The sequence below is a fragment of the Lagopus leucura genome, unplaced genomic scaffold, assembly GCF_019238085.1.
Source record: "Lagopus leucura isolate 7727_CA_CO unplaced genomic scaffold, USGS_WTPT01 Super-Scaffold_73, whole genome shotgun sequence".
Classification (NCBI taxonomy): Eukaryota; Metazoa; Chordata; class Aves; order Galliformes; family Phasianidae; genus Lagopus; species Lagopus leucura.
This window is the reverse complement of record NW_024962252.1, coordinates 79329301-79355197: the sequence shown is the minus strand read 5'-3', so window position 1 is coordinate 79355197 and position 25897 is coordinate 79329301.

Genomic DNA, 25897 nt, shown 5'->3' with positions numbered 1-25897 from the left:
GAGAGTGTGTGAATAGTATACTCTCATCCTTTTTTGACATCTGCCAAAGTCAGTTCAAGTAAATTAAGGCAGTGACTTCGAAGTATGCAAACTAAAGTAGCTCTGTTTTTTAGCCTACAGTAAACAGTGTAAAATATATCAGTAGTCTTGGACAGTTGAAGATAAAACATCCTCAGCAGAAAACCTGGGAAGATATGAAAAATGTGTTTATTTGAAATCTGTGACAAGACGTGATTGTTTTTTTTCAGACAGTGCTGTTTTAATTATGAACAGTTATGTCTTTTATTGTGGTAACCCACCATAAGTCCCTAGAAATTGCGTATTAAGAATTAAGTTTCTGATTGTCCAGCTTAAAGGAACAAGATACTGAGTCTGTTGATCATTAACAATGTATTTTTTCTAAATTTTGTGTGCGGATTTTTAGTGGAAATGCCATAGTGAAAAGTGTGATTTTCCTGAGTACTTTATTGTGAGGGAGAAGCAGATTGTATATTCGAGTCTTAAGTACCAAAAGAAAGTGTTTATAGAATCCAGTCCAGGCCTCTGATTTTTAGATAAGTCAGTATGATTTCTCTAGGATCTTTTTAGTATCACATGCAGTTAGTGCAAGAAACAACTTTCATTTGAACATTGTCTTCACATTTTATCGTGTTAAAAATAATTCATGTCTTACTTCCTAACCTCCTAGGAGAGAAAACCAAACTTTCCTACTTTCAAAGTATCTTACGGTGGCTCCTAGCACAACTCTAAAATTCTTTTTGCTTGGTAGCGCTCAAACACTTAGCTGTATTTGGGGTAAGTTGTTTCACTAGCTTCCTCCTGACTATCCAAGGGAGTAAAGGAGGAATTAGCAGCCTCATAGGAAAGCCTTCTTCCATGTCATCTCCAAATGAATTTATTTCATCAATCCAGGTGAAAGCATAAAGGTGGTCTGATCTCCTCCCTTCTCAACTAACCCGTACAGTTAGCTCAGCTCCTGCCATCTGGATTAACCCAGACTGCCTTGGTGCTGACATTGAGGAATTTACCCAATACTTAGGCAGGTAGGAAGACAGAAAGGACAAGTCTTAACTGAATGATGGATGTAGCTTTTTCTCTTGTATCTATGCCTGGTAGTGAGTGAATGGGTAGCAACACTTAAATATCAAGCTGGAAATAGATGATACACAGTGTTGAGCTGTTGAGCTGATGCTGAGGCCTCTGTTATTCAGTTAATATGAAATGAGAAGAAACGGATGTGATGAAGTCGTGTGCATGAATACAGATTTAGAAAGGGGGAGATGAAATAATTCTTAATGTGTTAAACAATGCATTTTTATTCAGCTGATTGTGGAAAATATTGTCCAATTTACAGTTATATCAGGCATTAAGGAATCAAAAAGACTTTGAGCAAAATGGAAGCTAAATCCGTATTTCAAAAATGCAAAAATTGTTTTTGGATTTCCAATATGTCATTTAAAAGTGTTTCAGAGAATCATTGTTTGCAGGAGTCTTCTTTTTCCAAGAGTTGCAGACAAAAGATTACGTGTATATTCTTAATCGTCCCTTCCATGCAGAAGGTTTTGCAACAAGTAAATCCTTGAATGTATTCTATCAAATTTCCTGAAAATATAGATGTTTTCAAGGTATGTAATATGGTCCAAAACTGATCACCTCGGTAAATGAGGAGAAATATTGAAAACAGTCCTGGAGAATAACATATCTGGGAAAACAAAATTTTGTTCTTTTTTTCACTGTTCATCAAATGAGTACAGAGATGCCTTAGGAAAATAGTGCATTTTCAAACAGTTTAAAAAAGTTATTTAATGTTTCGCAGGTAAGTGTAGAACTGAACAAGATTAGGTGTGGTTGAGGCAGGAGAAGCTTTATAACAAAGTAATACAAATCCCAAGTTTGTGAAGGAAGTTAGTGTTCTTTTCTAATGATGTGCCAGGTTCAAAGCACCAGGGAGAGGGAAACTGTTACTCAGGAACCAAGAACTCACCTCAGTTACTTCCATAATTACAAAGTTGTTATCCTGCTACCTAGTTTGGAGAAAATATTAGAAGTGTTTATATGACTACATTAGGCTTGCCAAATTATAGTGTAAACAAACACGAACAAAACTGCTTGATGGATAAAGTCATTTGGCAATTGTATGTTATGATCTCTGTCAGATCTTTTCCCTTTGAATTTACTCAGTGGTCTTTGCCTTTCTTCATGTAGCAGGAGAGGTTTTTGTTCAATTCCAGTGGCCCTGAGTATTTTTTGTAGCAGCTTTCCTTTCGTAAGCGTTACGTTGTTTCTCAGGCAGTATCAATTCAATTTCATTCCTGGCAGATCTACACCTAAACGCATTACAGGGATACAATCCTGCTGCTTCTGTGCAGTTAACCTTTCTAGTTTCAGTACCTTGGTTATGTCTGACTCTGATAGAACAGAATTTCTTCTGTTTTCCAATTTCAAAAATATTACAGTACTTCAGTTAGGAGTGTTAGAGTTCCTTTCCTCTGTGAAGAGGACTTTTTTTTTGGTCCCAAGGTGAGAAAAGAGTGGGCAGAAGTTATGGGAAAACCTTTCTTTCATCTGAAAAATAGTAAAGTTACACACAAAACTACGTAACAGCTCCTTCTGTGTGTCAGTGCAGGATATGGGAATTGTTACCATTCTTACTATCAGAATTGTTATAAGATTTATTGGTGCCATAGAGGTAGTTTGCATGAAATGTGAAAATATTTCATAGAAACAGTTTTAAGAAAAACTGACTCTGCCTTGACATAATGGCTTGAACACATATTCTAGAGTGCTTTCAGCTGAGTTACAGAACTGTCATTATCAAGAAGCATGTGTTGTGTATTACAAGAAATGTAAAATCAAGAGTTCTTTTGACCAAATGCTGAAGTACTGCGAAGTGAACTGATTCAGACATAGGTTCTTCTAATGTTTGTATACATGGTATACGTAGAATTATTTCAAGATTTCCTGTGTTCTTGATGTATCAATGTAATTTTAGTGTTGCTAATAGTATATATTTTCTTACAATGGGAAAAAGAAGTATTTTCTTATTTTATAACTTGTGGACAAGTATGAGGGTATAGCTTTCTCTTCTCAAAATCACTTCCTTGTAAATTTTCATTGAAAATATTAGTCTTCCTTCCCTCTCAGTAGTTAACAAGATGTCAGTTAGTGCTCATTAACATTATTAAATCACCAGAAAAGAAGATGGATAATTGTCCGTATTCTGGTTTTCCTGTAATATGTGAAGATGTAGTAGTTGAAATAAGGTTCATAAAAATTGTAAGGCGTGCTTCAGCTAGTTTGTCTGATATTTCTAGTTATTAATTAATACTGTGCAGAATAATTGTTTTGCCAAAGGAAGGTAAGTATTGAAGTGCAGCTGGTAAGGTAATGAATGAAAACTGTGCAGTTGTTTGTGGAAGGTCTTGTATTCCATCATAGCTTACTGAGCTGAAGCAGAGTTTAAGGGAAAGACTATGAAATTCTCTGCACTGAAAGACTCAGTCGAGCTCTCTGCACCTACTAAAGGCTTCTCAAAACAATCTGAAGAGTTGACATTGTACACAAAACCAAATAACTTTAGATGAAACCCAAAATCTACAATGAAATGCTAAGTATATGACATTGAAGAACAATGATGCCAGAGGTAGTCATTTCATGTAAAAATACTGAAATTCAAAGTAGTAATCGATATTGGAGTTCACTGAATCTTGCAAATTCTTCTCCTTTTTGTTTGGTTTAGGGAGTTAGTATTTTATGAAGTCTCTCATAGCTTAACAGAGAGCTACTATAAGAATGAAAATAATGTCAACCTTTAGGGGATGACTCTGCTTGAAAGGATTTTTTAAATTAACTTAAAAATTTTCCACTAGTAAATATCTTAAAACTTGGTCACATTACTCTGCAGTATGTTTCTGATTAAAAAACATTGGCACCTCGTTTATTTCTGTTATATTTGCCATTAGCTCTATTATAAAATATACTTTATTTTTTTTTTTCTTTTGGTTTTTGAAATGGCAATCCTCCAGGTACGTTTTAGAACGATGGATGTTGCATCTCTCTGAGCAGCATATATTTTCCCCAGAGAGACAATTGTTACAATGTGTGGAGAGTTGGGCATTTTTGTTTGCTTTTTTTGTATGTTTTGACTATTTTTTTAAATATCTTTTTCCTTTCAGATTTTTATTATTTTTTTTTTTGTTGTTGTTGTTTTAGTCCTGGTGCACAATTACAAAGAGTTCAAGGACAATCTGTGATGGAACAGATTTGTTGGCTTGTAGACTTCACCTTGAATGGGGAAAATAATTACTCTGGACAATATCCTGGACACACATACACAAGTTAAAAAAATGGTTTACATGATTGAATTGATTATTGTTGGAAGGAAACCTTGTTTTGTTTTGGCTTGCAATGGAACAGAAAGCATGCAAGCTATGTCCAGTGATACGTCCATCCAATTGATGCTTCATAGACTTCATTAAAGAAGAAATTTGAATTGTAGTGGACATTCAGTTTGTTGCAGATTAGGTTGCACTTTCAATTTTCTAAAGCAATAGAATAGGTGTCTGTGGCAAATAATTTTCAGTGTGCTCTGAAGAGGTCAGTAGTTTGCCCTAGAAATGATGCTTAGGGATTTCTTCTTTATCTTTTTATCTTTATACCTTTTATATCCCATAAATCTACCAATCACGGAAGAAAGAATGTGTCTGCTTTTCACTTGTGTTCTTCAGAAAGTCTGCAGCTGTAGGCTTGAAGTCCTTGGAAGTGTAATCTCTTTATGTCCTTTAAGACACAAGATTATTGAAAGAAGTTGATATTACAGTTAAGCTACTAAAGAAAACTGAAAGCCTAGTAGTAAAAGGACTAATAATATTTTCCACCAAGTTGCTGTTATATGTTATATGATCATAATCACATTTTATTTTGTTAAATGTCTTCCTGCCAATTTCAAGTGGTTGTTTCCAGACGTGATCAGATAGCTGTGCTGGGGCAGTGGTGTTACAGTTGTTGTATTTTTGTTGCTATGCATCTCTCCCATACAGTCTGCTGGAGAGCCCTTGTAGGAGATTCTTTGGAATAAACAGAGGATGAGATAAATCTCTTTTTTTTTTTTTTTTTTTTTTTTTCTCCAGATTGAACATTAACATTGTTTTTCCCAGTCGTGGTATCAACTTCCCTTTAGCAAGTACTACTAATAAAACAAGAACTTCAGAGCCATTTCTTGATATTTTGCAAAGATAGCTTTATTTTTACAATCCTATCCTCTTGACTAGAAGCATAGAAAGTTGGAAGTGTGGTATGTAAATTAGTCAGACATGGTTGGCAAAGAAAGTTTTGCATAAGTTTGTGGTTAGTCTGTCATGCTTAAGTTGTATCAGTTTTTGTGGCCAATGCTGTGCAAAGGTCTGATGTATTTATCTCAGTCCCGATAAGCTTTGCCTCCTTACTTTTGGTCAGCCATAGGAAACCTTAAACAAAAGTCGTGATCAAGCCTTTGGATCTATAGAAAGATGCTTAAATCTTTCTGAGGCAGGACTCAGTAACAGGCACCATCCTACTAGAATCCTGTAGCTTAGTTTCCACAAGAATCACCTTTCTGCTGTGGGTTATGGACATGGTTTGCTCATACTGTGCTCAGGTTCTTACTCTGTTTTAGTTCATTCTGTAGCCCTGGTGAGCAGCATGGTTGTGCCTTCTTGCACCTTTCTGTCCCATGCTGGGCTTGGACTAGAAGCTGCTGCAAGAACTGTTACAGCAGAAAAAAATGTAGTCATGAATAACAGCAGTTTGAGGTTAGAGTGGTAAATTACCTTGTAACACACTGAAAGAGCTCCTTCTAAGGGCGACTGAGGGAAGAAAGCGTGAGAGAAGGAGAGGTGATGTTAACACAGCCAAACTGTATTACTTATGCCTGCTGTTAAGCAGTCATTTAGTTAAATTGACCACAGTGGCAAGACTATTTTGTGTTACTAGGATGTGATAAGGAGGGCAGAAAAGGAATAGGAAGAGATACTGGTGCAAGTTGGATAGCCTTTTGAATAGTTCTTGGTATGAAGGTAAGAAGGTAGTTATTGGAGAGCTGGCATATGCCTGCTCTGACTACCACAGCTGTGCCCCATGGGCTGAACTGCAGGGCTGAACTCTGTACCTGGTGCCTGAGAAAGTTGGCCTGACCTCTTCATGCAGCTGAATCTGAGTGGTGCTTCAGCTGCTTGCATTTTTAGTTCATTTCTTTCTCACAGTGAAGTTGAAGAGTTATGGAGGAAGCAGTATGAATTATTATATGAAGTTCTTGGCTTTACAATTTGGCATGTAGGATTAATAAAGTTAGCGATTCCTAATTGAGGGTGTTTTAGATAATTGAAGGTTTCTGTTTATTGATTCATACTTTTTTCAGTAAAATGCAGTTATCTGATCAATGGTTTATTTTCTGTATATTAATTCAGAAATAGATTCTGAAGATTTAAGTATGGTTATATGAAGGGAATCTAAAATTAATATTAGTATTATAAATGCAAATTGCTTAATGTCTTGTGCTCCTGTTATACATTTTATTTAATTATGTCTAGACCAAAACAATACTTGAATATTATTGTTTGTGATTCCTTCTAACGTAGCAGTAAATAATTATTTGACATTTAAAACCATCAACTTTGGCATCCTACAGTCTGTGTTGTATGCCGTGAGATCATTTAACATTGCGGTAGGATTTTGTATTCCAATTTTTTTCTTGTTTTTTGGTTGTTTTGTGTTCTGTCCCATGTACTTCTTGGAACTTAAATAAAAGGAGCTCCCGCCAGGGCCAGAAAAACACTTCAATTTTTTCCTCTTCAATCTAAAGATCATATATAAGATGCCATCTTCAGCAGAGATGCACAGTATTTGAATTAATCAGTGGTGTCCTGAAATTCCTATGTAAGCTTATAAACTTCAGTTACTTTTCACAATTATTGGTTCTTCTGGAACATCTTCGAGTTGTAAATGCTGTATAGTTTAACCTGCCATCATGTCAATTAGCAAGAGCTCATAAATACACTAAGTGTAACAAGCATATGGCTATAATAGGACTCAGAATACATTTTTAGTTTTCTGATACTTTTCTTTACCCCATGAAGCTTCATGGGATACAAGCATAAACTAGCAATTGGTCAAGAATTCAGTCTCAGGAAGTATGTAGCGTTTTAATCATAGTCAAGTGGTAGTTGTCTGTCATTTACCATGAACTTGCCAAGCCCACGAGAAAGAGTTGGTAATTTGTAGTATTTCCTTCCTTTAAAATATTTCATGCTTATAGTGTTGTTTACATCAGTTTCTTCTGATGTTCTAGTCACAGGTTTGCCTTGTTGTTATTGTGTTTTTTCATAGCACGAGCAAAGATACAGCTGATTAGATTCCTTTCTTGTTTTTCCTTTTGGATTATTTTTAAGTGAGATGGGCCCTATAAGCATTAAATTGCCAGTAAGGTCATACTTTCTATGAAATCTAGCAGATCATTTCATTTTTTTTCTGACAGCTCACCTGTCATTTTAATAGACTTCTGTTAAGTAGGGAGAAACAATTTTTTCCCCTTTGTCTGCCATGACACAGGTCAGGAATAGAATAATTAATATTTCATGGTGAAACATTCTGTTGTTGTAAGAAAGGCAGAAAACATCTGTAGCTACAGAATGAAGTATAAAAAGTCAGTTCCTGTCTAAACTCTCTGATGATGTACCCCTAGTTGGTCTATTGCAGGGACTAGAAAGCAGAAAATAACACTAGCAATAAAAATCCCCGCTAAAAAAAAAAGAAAAAAAGACTCAATCTTTGGCAGCAAGTTTTCTTAGGCAGATTGCCAGTATCCTGATTCAGTGTTTATGGGAACATCTTGAAATGACTCCCAAATTAATGACTGTATCTTCCATCACTCCAGTCTGATGTCTGAACATGAGGAGAAATAAACAATAGTTAATGATCTGGAAGCTGCTGGCAGTTACAGTCTCAGTTCTGTTTCTTATTTTCACTTACTAGCAGCAAACTGTTCTGATCAGATGTTTATCTTTGCAAGATGTATGCAATGGAAAATTGCACCTCAGATTGCTGTCCATTTCACAGTCTCTTTGACACACAACAAAACGATTTTGTTTTTATTTCATAGCTTTGCTTTCAAACAGAAGTTTTTTTCTTTCTTTTCTTTCTCTCCCTTTTCCTCCCTGTGACAGATTCCAGACACCTGAATATACTGTACTGTGGGATTCCCTTGTGAACACAGCAGGAACATGTGCACACCTGTGCAAAAAGGATTTTTCCTGCCCAGTGCCATTGAGTAGGCCAAACTGCTGGGGAGAAGCAATTAGTTTTTTACATAAAGCAGTGAGATGATATATTGTCTTCAGATTCTCATTGAGTGAATATATAAATATGTGATCCGAAGCGCTTCTGTGACTTCAAATGTAATGGCACAACTGGCTTTTTAATTTTTTGTCCCTGCTGTGTATTTCTGAATGGAAATACTGTTTTATTGGGAAGTGTGGATGTATATATTTATAAGCTTTGCGTCTGCTGCAGTATATAATTATATGCAGAGGTAAGATCCACGTGATAGATTTCACAATTGTGATAAATGTTTTCAAAGTCAGTTCTGGATTACCTAATTCTAACACTGGAACCAAATCTCTTCAGGTCCCTTAGCAGCTTCATAGGCTCACATGTTTCTACACAGTGCTTTTTTATTTTTGTGAAGGAGTATTTTGTAGCAACCGCATGTTCAATACTGGAAGGTTGCCTTGACTCGTCAAGCCTGAGCCTCTGATGTTACAAGCCACCATGTTGAATAAACCCTTTTAAGAGCTGCTTTTTCTTACTTGTCTCCCTAAATGTAGAATTCTACCACCAAGATCAAGTGAAAATTGTTCACTCTCTTGTGGATGTATTCTGCAGCTTTTTGTTATATTCTTTTTGCCAATGGGAGAGAGAGTGGCAGAGAGATGTGTTTTGTATTGTCCTTCCTCTTCTAAATTTGTATTTCTAATCCTTAATGTATTACAAAGAATGATGCAAATCAGCATTGTAAAATTCTGCCTAATTCAATTTAACAATCTTATTTGAAAAAGTATCACATATCAGTTTAGCCTTTTTCTTCTACTGAGTACCCCTTTATTTTGACTAATTGGTGCTAAAAGACTAAGACCTATAGCTGTGTTGTATTGGGACATAGCTTGCTTCAAAAGTAATGCCTCCTATTTATTTACATGGAAACTGCAACAGATACAAAGAGCACAATAATTCTTATTCTCAGCTACAAAACACTATTTTTTGCCCTTGTCACCTCTTAGCTATGGGTTTTCTCCAGGCGTGAGCAAGAACCTGCATAATGTGCTCACAACAGTCTACATGGCCATCCCAAATATGCCTTGTGTCTCTCACATCACTGGTGAAATGTTCCACTCACCACATCACTGTGCTCACATCCTCTGTTTGGTCTTCATAAGATTTCAGCAACCACTGATGAATGTCAGTGGATGGAATTTTTTCCTCATGGGGGAAGTATTCAGTGACACACCTCAGATGCCACTGTATCAGACTGCCCCTCTGCTGCCATCTGTCACAAGGTAACAAACCGTATTCCAATACGTTAGGAAGGTTCAACCCCTGCTGCCATTTGAACAACATCCACCTCTGATGTTGTGGGCCAACATAATAAAATAGGAGGCATTACTTTTGGAGCAGCCTTTTTTTTTTTTTCCATGTTGCTCTGATATTGGTCTCAATATGATATCTGAGAAGTTCTACTGATCTTACTGGTCTTTCTAATCATTTGAGATGATTTTAAAATGCTTAATTGCTGTGTGCAACTTCTCCCGCTAAATATTAGAATATATTAGTTTCTTACATACTTAAGTCTCTCTGCTGGCTTTCTTTCTACTTGCCCTCTTTGAAGCTTTTAATTCTCCTCTAGTTATGTTATGAGGCACATCAAGTCTGATGATTGGCTTCAAACCCTGGTGGGGTGGTTGAAGAAATTGCTAAATGACTTAGTGAGATGTGATTCTTCATTGTCTCGATTGTTGTTTTTTTTGTGCTTTTGAATACTCTTTCCTGAAATATCCGTGTTATACGTTACCTTCCATTTATCATTTCTAAGCTTGAGAGCCCTTATAGAGATTGCTTGCCAACACTACTGATGACATCCCGAGCCATTTTCAGTTCAGAATTTTGGAACTGTCATGTGCAGTGTATGTAGTCCCACAAGAAAAGACGGACTGTTTTAGATTATGAAGTAACAAAGTAGTTTTTTATTGAATTGATTGCTGAATTTTGAGTGTTATTTAATTTTGCTCAAAATGCAGTCTGAGAAATGAGAAGAAAGTTTTACTGGGGACGAAAATTTGACTGTCGTCTGCTGAGTGCGCGTATAAATTCACCTGATGTGAATTCTTTGAAAAATAACTTGTGTGTGTGTCAGGTTGTAAATCTTAATGATACTCTTGCATTCCTCTGTGGAAACATGGATCCTCTGTTTCCTTTTCCTATGTGCCTGTATACCAATGTAAGCAGCACGGGAAATGAACAGGAATAGAGATGGCCACAAACTGGAACACAGTTCTGAATGAACACGAGGAAAAGATTCTTTACTGTGAGGGTAACAGAGCACTGGAACAAGCTGCCCAGAGAGATTGTGGTGCCCCCTTCTCTGGAGATATTAAATACCCATCTGGACACCTTTCTGTGCAGCCTACTGTAGGGATCCTGCTTTAGTTGGTTGGACTCGATGGTCTCCAGATATCCCTTCCAACCCCTGATTCTGTGATTATATAAAGCAAAAGTAATTAGCCTGGATCTACACATGGATGAAAATTGTCTCTTTAAGACACATCTCTTACAACTACTATAACAAAAAATGAAATTAAGTTTTCAAGATTCATATAATATAATTTTATGTAGTAAGAAATGCTCATGAAGTTAGGGCTAGTTGCCAGACCACAAAGACTTTTCCTATTCTGCAGTTTTCTCTGTGTTAGAGGAGAAGCGAGATTTAGCCAGGCTTGCAGCTGAATTTAAAAGAGAACTTCTTTTGAGGTTTGGCAAATTCAATGTAGTCTCAATCACAGCAGTCACGTTCTGCACCTCTGCACTTTCTGGTATCTTGTGGTTTAAACTAATAGAGTAGATACTGTATATATGATCTCTGTGGCAGAAATAACTGTATTTTATAGTCATACATCCCAGTCTTTGTGCAATTTATTCTTTCATCTTGATTTTTTTTATTTTTGCTTCTGTTGAATTTCTCCTTTTATGCTTAGAACTTAATTTGGCATTAATGTCCAAGGCAAATGGGCAACTACAGTTTGCTGTTTGACTCATTTAAGCCAGCCACAGAAATGAGATAAGCATTTATTATGAAATCACTTTCCAGGCATATATACATTCCCTTTCCCTATATAGGAAAGATTTATAGCAAAGGGTATTCAGGGCATTAGAGTGGTGAATTCTACTCTGGAATTACTGATGTGCATTTATTCTTTCACCCAATTTTACATCAGCAGTTATTCCTATTTTATCCAGCTGTAAATAAGATACATAGATATTTGGTGGCTGATGGTGGAGGGAAGAAGAATCAAATGCTTGTGAATGTGATGCTATGCTGGGTATTTCTAGCAGCATAAATGATCTGACCTAACTGCTGTAGTTCTGGTTTCTTGGCTTAGAGTAGATCTTTTACTTTCTTTTTTTTTTTTTTTTTTTTTTTTTTTTTTTTATATGGATGATTAGGTCCATAAAGAAATTATATATCCACATTTAAAAATCTGAGTTGGTGTCCCATATGAAGAGAAAACTTCATAACACAGATACAGTAGAAATGGCCTAGTTACAGCCAGAGATTGTGATTTCTAACTTGAATTAGTAAATGTTTTCCTTAAGTACTACTACGGAATTGAGCAAAAGATTTGGAAAAAAAAATATTATGAAAATCAGAATAAAAGTGTACTATGTTTGAACACGGTGCATGTTATACTGGTAAAAAGATTCAAAGCCATCCCAAAAGTCATTTAGAAGTAGTAGTAATTTTCAAATGCTACTCCTTCTGCTTCTCTTGCTAAGCTTTGAAAGACTGTATTTTCCACCAATTAGAAGCTGGAATTCTGGACAAACTGGTCACAATTTTAAAATAATAAAAATTTGATACACAACGTGCTTTAATATGCAGAAATCATATGCACTACTGGTAGTATGTGATATGTTTGCCAGTGTAACTTTTGCGTGTAATGAAGTACCTAGCTGTGTGTTAATGTATTTTACCATGTGATAACTTTAACAGAAGATCAGTTGGCAATTTTAATTCATTTCTTAAAACTTCAACAAAAAAAAAACTTTTTATTGTGATTGCAATATCCTAATTGAAAAGTTAAACGATAATGTAATATCTATAGGGAAAAATCACAACTAAATGAATGAAAGACCATACAGGATAAGTGGACAAATGTAGGCAATCATCAGCTCACCCTTTTCGTAGTATGGCGGTACGGATATCATCAAAATTGGACAAGTGCTCATGGATTTTAAAATGGAAAGGATTGATATGTATCCTGTACTTGGATCTTCTGCCTAACAGATGTGAAACAAGCTCACCATGTAGCTAACGTGTTCAATCTATAATACATCTAGCTATAAAATACTAAACCTTGGTTTCAGGTGATGGTGAACTTTGTTCAGTTTTATTTTTTAAATAGCCATGTTTTAAAAATGTTTACCTCATATTGATAATGAGATCTTTGGATCTCATTAGCTCTTTCTCTGCTTGATGCAGAGCTGTGGACTATTAGAAATTTCCACTTTGTAGATGTTAGTCTTATTACTGCTTTTGGCTTTGTGTATGCTTTGCAATTTTGACAGTGCCAGAGTGCCCCCCACCTACAAGGCTGCTTCATTGCTCTGAACACTGGAGCACCAGTCACTTCTGCACTCTGCTGACAAGCAACTTTGAGAAAAACTTCAAATGCTGTAATAAGGAGCTTCTTGAGTTTTGTGGGTTTTTTTTTTTTTTTTTTAACAAGATCTGCTTCAATTTGGCCATAAAGAATTATATTCAGTATTGGAACACAAGAAACTGCAAACATTAAAGAGTATTTTTTTTGTATCAACCGATTTTCCCAGTGTATAATTACGCAATTATTTAAGTAATAAAGTTTTAAGCTGGTACATGCCTGTTACTTCCTTAAACTTTTTCTATTAAAACAAAATGGCCTTAAGCATTTTGCTTTGTTTTATATTTACTGCGTTTCCCAGAATAATTAAAGCTTAGTCATTCTTTATAATGTTACACAGGTAGCAACATAGTCCTGGTTCACAATCACAAGGGTAGAGCCAGGTATTCGTTCAGTCTACTTTTGTAAGAGCAGCAAGTTCCTGACAAAATTCTCAACTTTACGTATTACATAATGCAAGAATCAGAAAACTCTGTATTGGAATATCTGAAGTCACATTCATAGTTGCATAAAGAAATATAATTTCCCTGATTGCAGTATACAAATGAGACTGCACCAGCTGAGCAACTGGGCCTATGCATTTGACATGTCTTTGTATTGTGTGAGCAGTACTGTACCACGTAATGTTACGAAAAGCTGAGACAGATTAACTAGGTCATTGTTCTTCAGTTTTTGTTCATGGGGCCTTTGAGAATTTTCAAACATTGGTATGTGTTTTCAAGCGATGCACAAGTATCTACTGTAGGGCTTGTGCCGACATTTGTAGACGTACTTGCAAGAATCTTGCAGCCTTGGTTGGCTGAAGTGCTGAAGGCAGTGTTACAGCTTCATTTTCTCTTCCCGCCCCCCCCCACCCCCTTTCTGGACTGCAGTAACATTCTTTCAGACTTCACTGTTACATTGTAAAACTATCTTGAAGCTTATCTAGTTCTGATCTGCGTCACTTAGGAAATGCTGCTTTCATCTGGGAACTCATAATATTCAGTCAGTGTGTGCCATTCATAACTAAATAGCCTCTGCTCTTCATTGTTCTCTTAATTAATAATTGTTGATTGGTTTGACTTGCTGCACATTGTTGCCAGTCATGATCAAAGAAAATCCAAGATTAATCTGCTAAACTAGATGTCAGATTAGTAAATTCCTCTGTGTTATTATGAAGATTTTTTCTCCTTCAGTAAAAAGCCTGTCAGGGAATGATGGCTTGGCTATACCTCTGGCAGGTCAATCCAAAGGTCACTCTCTGAAAACATGCACACATCAATGCAATAAAGCGTGTTGACTCATTTATATTCAGTTTATAATTCTAAACACCGTCTTCATGAGCATTAGTCAGGTAATGGTGAGAGAAAGATAATTTAATCTAATGTGATTGCTGCTGAATACAGCTGAAGGAGGAATTTATAGCCTTATCACATAGTAATGCCTATGGATTTCTCCCAGGTCAGTAGTTGAATCATTCAGCAAAAGAGACTAGTTCAGTTAGTCCAGCCAGTGCATCTCTTCTGTTTCTTTTCCCTGTTGATCAGGGCTTTATTGACAAAAAGAGGATGAGGCTTCAATTTACAAGAGTAACAAATAAGTAGTGGGCTGTAGCCCCAGCTAGAAACCAAAATAAATTTCACTGAATTCCCTGCTACTCAATAATCTTTTTTTTTTTTTTTTCCTTTTATGTGTATTTTATGAAAGGGATCAAAAAACCACCGACTAGCAAAAAACATAAACGCAGTATCGTATGTGTAACTGTTTTATAAAACAGTCTTGTGCTGCAGCACTCTTGGAGACCCTGGGTTCCTCCCTGTTCTTCTGCAAGAACACTTTGCAGTCTGGGATTGTCACACTGTATTTGATAACAAGGATAGATTTCAGCTGGTGATGATCCTGTGGTGCAAGCTTCTTTCATCCTCCTAGGCGTGCTGCAAATCCTTCCTTTCTCTGTCTACCACTTTGTTAACTGCGAAAGTAGAAAGTTTAACTCAGTCTTTCTGCTTAATGCCTAAGAGGTGTTTCAACAAATCTCCTGTTTTCAGCCTTTTTTTCATCTGTGCCGCCTGCATTTGGTTCTGGGACCTATTGGTTGAGATGACAGATTGAAATGATTCCCTCCAGTGACATAGAAGCCCAGTCAACCCACTACGTTTTTCTTCCACTTTATGAAATGCTTTATTCTCTCCAGAAATACCTTTTTAGTGGAAGAAAATAAATGTTTCACACCTGCCTGCTTGTCCATTTTATTTGTCTCATTTTGACCATGTGTCAACAGGACAAGTCTTTGTTTTGGTCTATTCCCAAGCACTTGATGGCTTTCACAATAGTAGAAGAGTTAATGTGTGTAGCTGCTTTAGTGGTAAATCTGTCACAACTTAGACATTATCCCATACCTTCTCTCAGAGTTCTCGATTGTATTACTTTGCCAAGTTCTTATCTGAGCACAAAGCCTTCTGTAATTCTTCTTCAAATTTGCTACAGACTTTGTGGTATGATTTGATGCTACAAAGTGGCATCGTGAGCTGTTTCTAATTAATCATATTCAAATTAATTTTTAAGAATTTATGACCTCTTACCTAGCTTTAAGTTTAGGACTCTGTTAGTATCTTGAGTACTTCTATTTCATACCATTACTGTCTTCAGTAGTCAGGAAAAACTGTGAACTGTAAGATATTTTAGGTAAGAGAACCCAGACTAAGAATCACGTGCAGTTATCAGTGTTTTAAGAGCATTTTCAGAGAACGTTTTTGACCACTCTGCCTTTTGTGTTTGTTTTGTTTTATTGACGCTATGTATGACTGAATATTTAAACTCCCCCATGGTTGTTCCCTAGATTGTTTGGTTTTTTTTGGTTTTTTTTTGTTTTTTTTTGCTACTAGCTTAATATCATATATAGTCAACAGATTAAATATCATTGATGCTTCTATTAAATGATCTGAAAGTATTTAAAGTTTAGTTCAAAGGTAAAGAAAGAGAAATGGTTAGGTTGGTGTTTGTCACGTTGTATACCTTGGTTTCCTTTTAAACTTCAATGCAGTTTACTCATTTTTCCTCTTCTTCTTCAGAGAATTTCTCGATGTATTAATTTTTGCAGCCTGATTGCTTTCTACCATAAATAAAAAATATTGTCCAAAATACTGGGGAAAGCAGTGGAGTTATGAAGGGGCAAAACGCATAAAGCGTAATTACTCTTTTTTGTTAGAGGATGGATGACCCAGACTGACATTGAAGGAGCATCATAGCTGGAAAATTTGAAAAGAGATGACTACTTCTTTCATGTTATTGATTTATGGCAAAGTTATTTTATTAGAAATCTTTCTGCAGACAGTTGCTGATTTTCTTTGGGCAGAAATCTGTTGTTTGCTTTCTGTTTGTTTTATGTAAGTCCGTAAAACACAACAAAATTAGAAGATTTAGTTCATTCTAAAATTGGGAAAAAGGCACTATTTTCTCCTGATTTATGTTTTTACAGGCCACAGTACTTCCAGGGGCTGCAGTACTTAAATGCTCCAAGGATAGTATATGGTTTCCTGTAAATCTGTAAACTGAACTGAGGTCATTTTGCACCTGAACTTTTCCATGCATGTCAGCAGATTGCTGTAGTTTCCTTAAGACAAAAGAAAAAGCAGAGCAGCTGAAAATAATTAATATTGAACTTGACACATCAAAAATGTAATTTGTCATTTGTGATTAAAGCCTTTATCTTTAGTTCTATTTTTATATCCATCATGGGTCTCCCTTAGCTATCATTAGGCTCCACATGGTTGGAGTAAGTCTGACCTTTGATCCACCACTATAGACAATGGGATCTTTAGCTGCTAAATTGGAACCCGAGCTAGTCACAACAGCGTAGATTGACAAAAGTAAGCTTGGCTAAAAAAATAATGATCAGCTTAGCTACTCTGACTAATTTTTAAGCCTGTGTGGCTAATATAGATGCTGATCTGCAAAAGAATGATACATTCATAACAGAATTAAGCATCAAGGATTCACATAGTGGTCATTTGATCTGATGTGAAAAATTTAAGATGGTGGGAGTGTTACATGTTTTCAATGTATGCATATGCTAATAAGTTGAGAAAAGAATAATAATTTTACAAACAGTTTATATTTTTTTACTTTCTCTGAAGCCATCTAGTTTTTCTGACTGCTACTGATATTGTGGTTACTAATTTTCTGAACACTGGGATGTTTGACACATCCCTGTCCCATCACATCGTTGACTTAGCACCGCATATCCCCCTTGATGATCATTGTAAGCCCCATTCTCTCATACTGTGTATAAACTGAAGCAAAGCATAGAATATGATAAATGAGTGTTTCCATTATCATGTCTTTTTCTCCATACAGGTATGTATAGCTGGAAGTCACTAGTATTTTTCTGGGTTGACCGTAAGTGGTGTTTTTTCAGAAGCAACCATTATTTAACTTACGCTTTTGTTACAGAGAAGCTGAGACTACAGTAGGAAGTCACTTTGCCAGTTGTTTAATTTCAGTATCTCAGTTAAACCTAGATTAAGTTTTTTGTGGTGCAAATTACTATGAATGTGATGACAAACTCTATTCCATAGCCCTGTGAGCTTACTGAAAATGTCCTACCACTGTCCACAACAATAAAATCATAAGCAAAGTCTTAGCTTGCTCTGTTAAGTGCAAGTCCCTCGTGAATAGAGTGAAGGCTATTAGATTTGTAGTCTCACTGTTAAGTATTTTTATGGTAACAGTTTTATTATTCTAAGGTGATTAACAGGCTTCCTCTTCTTCTGCAAGTGATTGTGAGTTAGTCATTATTTTAGGCATCTACATTTTCATTATCAACATCTGATCATAAATAACTTGCAGTTTCTGAAGATACGAACAATAGTTAGCAGAGAGTTACTATCCAGAAGACCAAATTCCCCTCTTTTCTCTGCAAATGCCTCCATGCATGAAGCAGTACTTAATGCAGAAATGTTGACCGCAGTATTATAGAATGGTTTGGGTTGGAAGGGACCTTAAAGACCACCCAGTTCCAACCCCCAGCCATGTGTAGGGCTGCCCCCTGAGCTCAGGCTGCCCAGGGTCCCATCCAACCTGATCTTGAGTGCCTGCAGGGATGGGGCACCACAGCTTATCTGGGCAGCTGTGCCAGGGCCTCACTACCCTTTGAAGGAAAAAATTTCCTCCCAAAAGCTGATCTGAATCTCCCTTATTTTAGTTCACATCCATCCCCTCTTCAGACCATGGTCTTCTCTATCAGGCCATGTAAAAAGTTCATCTCCCTCCTGCTTGTAAGCTCCATTTAAGTACTGGAAGGCCATAATGAGATCTCCCAGGAGCCTTCTCTTTTTTGACGACTAAATGTTTGAATCTTAGCATTGGAAGACTGAAAGCATTGAAGTGGCATTGTGTTCCCTTGATGTGTTTTGACACAGGTACCTTTTTCAGAGCAGGTGCCCATGAGTTTAAGCTAAATAGCTTGCCCTTTGCCGTGGCGTATGTCTGTTCAGCTGTGGTGATCTTAGATCCCACTGAGACATCATCATGAATTGGACATTGGGCTCTGTCACCAATTTTGTCCTTTCTTTCCAAGTTAAAAACTAATTTACTCTTGTTTTAAGTTCATCTTGATACTTTTTTAAGTATCAACTTTGCCTACCAATGTGTATCTTCCACTCTTGTTATTCTTATACACATATAAAGCTGATAGATAAAAAAGTGAAAAGCTCATCCTCTGTGACCTTTAGTGTTTTTATTTGTGTAAATTATTATTTGTTGAGACTTAATTTGTATGCAGTACTTGCCTTTTTCATTTTTTTTATGTGTTAGTTTCTCTGGGAATGTTGCCCTGAGCATATTAATGCATAATTCAATGTTTCCTCTACCACTTCTTGTGTCAAGCTAAATAACTTGGAATGACTTGGCATGGTCTAGTTTAATCTTCAGACTTCCTACAGAAGGTCAGAGAGAATTCAGAGCAATGGCAAGGAATGCAGTTTTCCAGCACATCATAGTACTGTGGCAGTTTTTTGATCTACTATTAGTAATTTTGATCAAAATTCAATAGGTTTTTTGACGGTCATCTTCAATAGGCCAAGCTCCTCATGCTATTTACCCCCAGTCCTTACAAACCTCACAGAACCGTATAATTTCTTCAGTAATGGTTGAGTATTTTTCTGCTTGTAGATGTGTTGTTGAAGTGTTTTAGCCATTTTTGAGCAAAACCATGCCATGGAGAAGTGTTATGGCACAGTAGAGTTTTTCAGTCATGAAAATATTGTCCATGTGAAAAATAGCTGCATTTAGAATTTCTTCAGTATTAGACCCTAATCTCATCTCACTTGTTTCCCATGCAATACTGTTCTAGTTTTCTGGTTTTTGTTTTTTTTGCTTTTTTTTTTCCCCCCATGAAAAATCAGAAGTGTTAATAGCTATTTGAAAAAATGTGATTGTGCGTTGAAGAATTAATTATGTTTTTATTTGGATGTATTTAAAAAATTAGGCAACTTTATAAATCACCTTTCATCTATGCATTCCCTTACTTTTGCTCTAGGTTTTAAGTTTATTACATGTTGTCAATAAACCTAATTTTTTTTTTTTTTAGGTCTTCTGCTGAGCCTGCTCTGTGATGCACTACTGACACAGTAAGTTTGAGAAGGAAAATACTATTAAATACTTTATTTCTGTTTGAAAGATGGGGTAGTTTAAGATTTTTTTTGTATTTCTCAACCAACAAGGCTTTAGCAAGTTATTAAGGAGGAGAAGATTCAATTAAAAAGATATATCTGTTTTGTCCTCTCCAATTTCACCAACATCAGATCTCATGCAAAAAGATCACCATGTTTTTGATATTTTAACTTACAGATATAAAAAATATATGTAGCGAAATACTTAATGAACAGTAAATCTAGCTAAGCAATTACTTTTAAAATTTTTGTGATATTGCTCTTCAGGTGTAATAAGAAGTCAAAGTGAACCTAAAGGTTTCCATTTAAAATGACATCATACTACTTTTTTTTTCCCTTCTAATGGTAACAAAATTGTTACCACTCAAGGAAAATTCCTTGAGGAAAAAAATTTAATATTTTCTAAACAGTAAAATATGAGGTTTATTCTTGTAACCAGCACAATTTGTTTGAACTCGCATATGGTTATGCTACAGTTGTGTGAGTGCTTACCACTTAGCTTTGAAATTGTGGTTCCAGTTTCATACCAATAAAACTGATTATTGCCCACTGATGATTTTTAAAGGGGACACAAGTCAGTTCAATTCATTTTGTTCTCTTCTCACTGCAGTGTGGATTTCACCATTTTGTTCCCTTTACACCTGAAATGAGGATGTTAATATGATTCTTTGGCAACTGGTGTAGCTAGCTAAAAACAATCTGCCTGTTCACATTGGAATTGCTGAAGTTATAAAAATCAAATGTGCATGGCAGTCTGAAAATAGTTAAGTAGACTGTATTTTGAAGTGCTTAATAGCAGAGGCAAGAATAAAGTGGTCTTTCAGGTAAGTCAGTGGAGTTCTTGCAGCTGCCTTCATTGCGGTGGAATTAGACCTTACATTTTAGAAAATATGATGAATGAGAGAATGTATCTGCATAAGGTGTTTTTGAAAAATGCTTGCCTCTTTCACCCTGGAGATGTTTGTTAAAACTGTCAGATTCTACCATAACCTCTCAACAGTGACTGCAGTCTACAATTTGTATTGCATTCATATGGCAGTAGAGGCTTGGGTGTCTCCAAGTTGCTGATATTTTAGATGCCCATCTTAAACACATTGTGTGCTGTGATGCTATTCTTTTAGCTTTCAGCTAACCTGGGTTCTGCAACACTCTGACCCTGCTCTGGTAGTTCTGCTGGTGCTTCTGTGCTGTTTGCACATCTGAAAGGTGACTGTGAATTTCAGATCTTGAATTCTATTTTGAATGCACCAACTGATGAGAGCTGAGGAGACTTTACGAATTGTACTGAGGGATTTCATGGCCTTAGGTGTTTGTGCTACATCTTAGAAGAAGAATAGTTGCAACTTTGTTATCATGCTTTTTCCAGAACAGGCTAGACAGAAGTTGTAGTTGAATGTCACCAGGAATGAAAAAATACATTAAAATGTTGTTTTCTCTCCTCCCTCCCTATTTCATTGATTCCTCTTTTGATCTTTTGAGGGTTTTTGTTTTTGTTTTTGAGAGGAGGAAGGTTACAAATAATTCTGTTTTCATTATGAAATTACAGGACAAAACTTTAATTAAACAGTTTGTACAGAAAGCAATTAAGATACCAAATGTTTTTCTCTTTCTAGCTGAATAGTTATGTCTTGTCTGAAAAAACACCAGTTGCATTGTGTATTTGTGTAGGAGGTTAAATCTTGTGTCAGAGGTTTGTAATTGACAGTTACAGTATGTTCCTGCAGCAGTTCCAGTGCCATTTAAAAAAAAAAAAAAAAGCCAAACAGCAACAAAAAAGATTTTGCTGTAAATCTCTCAGTAGGTTGGGGTGCATTTTAAACCTCCACAAATGCAGTCTACCGGCTCCCAACATTTTGCATTCAAGTGTCTTAAAGCATCTCAGAAAAACAGTAACAAATAGTTCCTGGGATGTTTATTATAAAAGGATTAAAAATATTTCTCTTACTCTGATATAAACTAACTCAGGTCAGGAAACCTTGAGGTCAAATCATATAGATTCCAGAGGGCAAATATTTTAAAAGCCTAAGTCAAATTAAGAGCTGGGAGTTGCGTAGGCTCGTGCGAGATTGTTATGAGGTCTTTGCAATTTTACAGAAGCTCTTTGGTAAAGAGGGACTCTGATTCCTCTGAAGCAAAAGTATCCTTTGCGTTAGTTTTTGTTAACTGGGGAAAGTTTCACAGCTGTAAATGGAGAGTAAAAATAAGAGAAGAAAAAGATTGTACATCTGAGCGCTTCTCACATGAAAATAAAGCATACTGCTGCTAGTAAGCATCTTCAATACTGCAAGTTCTGACCTGATTGAATTGTTCTGGCATTAAAATGTAGGAGAGGATCAAAACTGGGAATTGTAATTCTCTCTCTCTTTTTTCTTTTTTTTTTTTTTTATGGAAATCTCTCCTCTGTATGAACAGTTACTCCTGTTGAACTTTGTTACAGAGTTTGTAGGTGGTATTTAGGTAGCTGTTGCAGGGCTAGCTCCACATCACTAATTGTGCTGAACTTACTTAACTTTGTCATGGCTTCTAGTAGGGCAAAGGCATCAAGAATTGTTGCATTCTAGTGGGACAAATGCAAGGGTGAAAATGAAGAGGCAGAAGAAAATTCATGGGAACTAAATTAAAAGCAGTATGAAGTGACATTAAGATAACCTGGAAGGGCTCTGCCTTTTGCCTTTACTCTATTGCATTTTGGTATCTACTTCTAGGCTGTGGCGAGATGCCAGTGTCAGATGAACTCCATCGCATAGAACTGATTGATATATTTTTTTCCACCTTTGAAGGTCTATTTTGTTTTTGTTGTAGGATTCTCATAGTTGTGGTGCAATGTAGTCCAGATAAAATTTCTAAGAAGTACATTGTTATCATGAGCCAAAGTGTCATTGTCTAGGAATAGTTACTATTTCTGTTTAGGACTGAGAGAGAAAGCTGGAGTCAAGAGGAACATGTCTGGGCAGAAGCGTGCTTTCCTGTATAATGAATTAAAATTTCTACTCTGGCACCCTGTACTAAGCTATACCTTTTACTGAATTATCTGTAATACACGAGGTGAGGTCAAGACTTTCAGCTTCCTATAACATCTAGGAATGAATTATCCAAAATTCATTTGTCATCTAAATGAGAACAAGAACAGCTTTTCAAGGAACTAGACAACAAACCAAGTCAAAACATTGTTCTTATCACCTCTTGGTGAGAAATGGAAGCAACTAAAAGCACTAGTTTATACTCTTCATGGGAAAATTTTGACATTTGTCATGTCAGTGCACTTTTTTTTTTTTTTTTTAAATGCATAGACATTCCAAATTACAGTTGTTTCATATAAAAGAGGAGGATTACTTAAGATGGTGTAAATCACTGACTTTTGAATAGAACATTTTTCTTCTGGCTTGACAGTAAATCAGGAACAATAGGGATGTTTGTCTTTAACTTGCTCTGTAAAACAGCGTTTGTCTCAACAAGTTTGTCAGGCAGTGTCTGTTGATTCATGACTTCAGACAAATAGTGGAAGGAACAATTACCGTTCTCCAAAGAAAACAAACATATTCATAGGTATGTGGCAATTTTGCTGGGAATCACGCATCAGGCAAGTTAATATAGAAAGCAAAATAGAAAATAAAACATAGAAATCCCCAAAGCTTAAGCCAGGAATTCAGAGAAGATTAAGCTGAGGTTGTTGGTTGTTCACAGGAAAACACAGCACATCCGACTTTTGAGTGGTTGACAAGTACAGTAATATGAAGAATAGATGTCGCTGTAGTGCTTTTATTTCTTGATTGTGATTGTTATTCCATTGTTCCCTTATGGTGTTTGTGAAGGAACACATATGAAAAGAAAATGAAGATGAGATTTCCTTAGGAAGTGGCTTCTTTCTCTCTGTCTTGTTTTGGTTTTTTGCTTTGATACTGTATGTGATAGAGCTTTGCTGTTTGTGATTGATGGAGAAAAAGATTAGTGAGTCTGAAGCGGTGGAAAGATTGAGAACGTTATGGTTGGAGGCTGTGTAGTCCTCTTAAAAGGAATATGAGAAGAAAAATCCTGACCTCTTTGAGGTCAATGGCAAAGTTACCACTGACTTTATTAGGATAAGGATAGCACCTTGTAGATGAAGAGTTAAGGAAGATAGAGGCAAGAGAGTCAGAGATCTTACGTGTCCAGAAGGAATGATAGTTTTTAAGAGAAATAATCTTCACAAGGCTGATGCTTATTTCTATTAAGAGATAATAGGAAGCACTTGAGTGCCACAAGATTTCTGTTTTTTCAATAGGAAAACTGTAACCAGAATGTATTATCTTTTCTTTAAGTGTATAGTTCTTAAAAACAATACTGAACAACCGAGGAACTGGGAAAAAAAACAAAGCAAGAAAACCTGAGCTTTGTAGTACACTGTTCAATTTCAGTTCTTGTAACCTTCATTTGGAAGGCAAGCAAGGAATAAATCTAGACATGGCAAGTATAATTGTAAGACAGTTTCCTCAGATTTCACTTAAAAAAAAATAATAAAAAAAAAAGATTTATCAATACTTAGAGTCGATAAGAGTGAGTGACATTAATTATGTTGAGTGTTAGTTTTAAATGATAGTTTCTGGAATCAGTTCTACATTAGGATAACCCGGAAACAAGTCAGAATTTCTATTTATAAAATAATTTGGTATGTTCCCCATTGCAAATATTCCAAAATAATTTTAAGTAAACATAAATGATCCAGAAAACTCCTCAGCTTGCTTTCTTAAAGTTATCAAGTGGAGGTGATAACAAAGGTATGCTGATTTAGGAGCATTTTCTCCTGGCAGCATGCCACTTACTACCTTAAATTTTTTCAGTTGCTGACCTTACAAAAGAGACTCTTTTCTGAAAGGGTACTGAGAATGATTACTGAAATTCAGTTATATTCTCTTTGCCTAGTGCCAAATGGGAATATATATTTAAACCATGTGTGGACTGAGAGTCTTTTTCTGATTAGTCAAAGTTTGTGGTTTGTTTTTGCTTTCCATTTATCAGTATTTTTACATTACACTAGCTTGTCATATTGTTGAATGCTTCCTCTAAGGCTTTTCCTTAAGATAAAGTACATTTTAATCTTTTCTACAGCTCTGATTTATTCTTTATTCTATCTGAACCATTGCAAAATAGAGGGTTTCCTGGGGAATAATTATATTTCATCATGAATCAATTCTTATTATTTATATTTGTCCACAATTGAAAAAAAATACTTTTTCCTGTCAGAAGGAGTGTGTATGTTGCTTCTGTAGTGCATAATATGCAACCAAAATAAAATTGAAATACCAGTTTTATTTACTGCAATATTAGTCAACATACACTAGCATAGTTACCTTCTCAGTTTAAAAAATGTCTTCATGTTTTATTGAGGAAACATGGAAGTCAATTTGGTATTCATGGCATGCAGTGACATGGATTGTTTTCCTTGGATAGTAAATCTACTGAAGCTTGTGAACCAATAGTGAGAAGTTTTATTTACTGGTGTTTATTGATTCTTGTGCTATTTATCCCCTCATATGTAGTTCAGGAAGAACAATAATAACTTAAGCACACCAATCTTCTGAGCTACTGAGCCGTATTACATTTGCTTGTCTAAACACAAAGCTATAAAGCATAAAAAGCTATTTAAGACATTTCTGCATTTAATTGCCATCTTGAAGTCTCGCAACCACTGAGAAGTGTACCATCTCTTCAAATAAAAACAAAAAAATCAAGCAGTTTTTCTGTGACTGTTCTTTGGTTGTAAAGGACAGGATCTAAAAGGCATAAACTTTTATACAGGACTGTCTCTAAGAACAATCAGTAGGAAACTTAAGAACTTTGTTCAGATTGACATAAAACTATTGTTGACATAAGTAAGATTGTAGAAAGTCAAACACTCTGGAAGTTTCAGAAAAATGTGCTGATCAGTGAACCTATCAAGAAAGGATTTACCTAAATGCTGTTCTCTCAATATGATACTAGTAAATGTCTTGCTTATAGGGTGGCTATTTTTTTTCTAAAGTTGTATCACTCCATATATAATGATAATTAACTGTTAGAAAACCTCATGTTCCCTCTAAAGTTTGGATAAACATTCAGACCTGAACTGTTCATGTTACATTACCTATTTTAGACAGGAACATACAGGAAGACCTTGTTCAGCTTCTAGTTGTTTCTATAAAACACACATTTCTGTATCTACATAATAAATTTAGAGCCACTTCACAGCCAATTTCCTCTTGTTTCTGAGATATGTGTAAACATATCTCAGGTGTTAGAACTGCTGTGAGGTATCCTAGGATGCTCCTG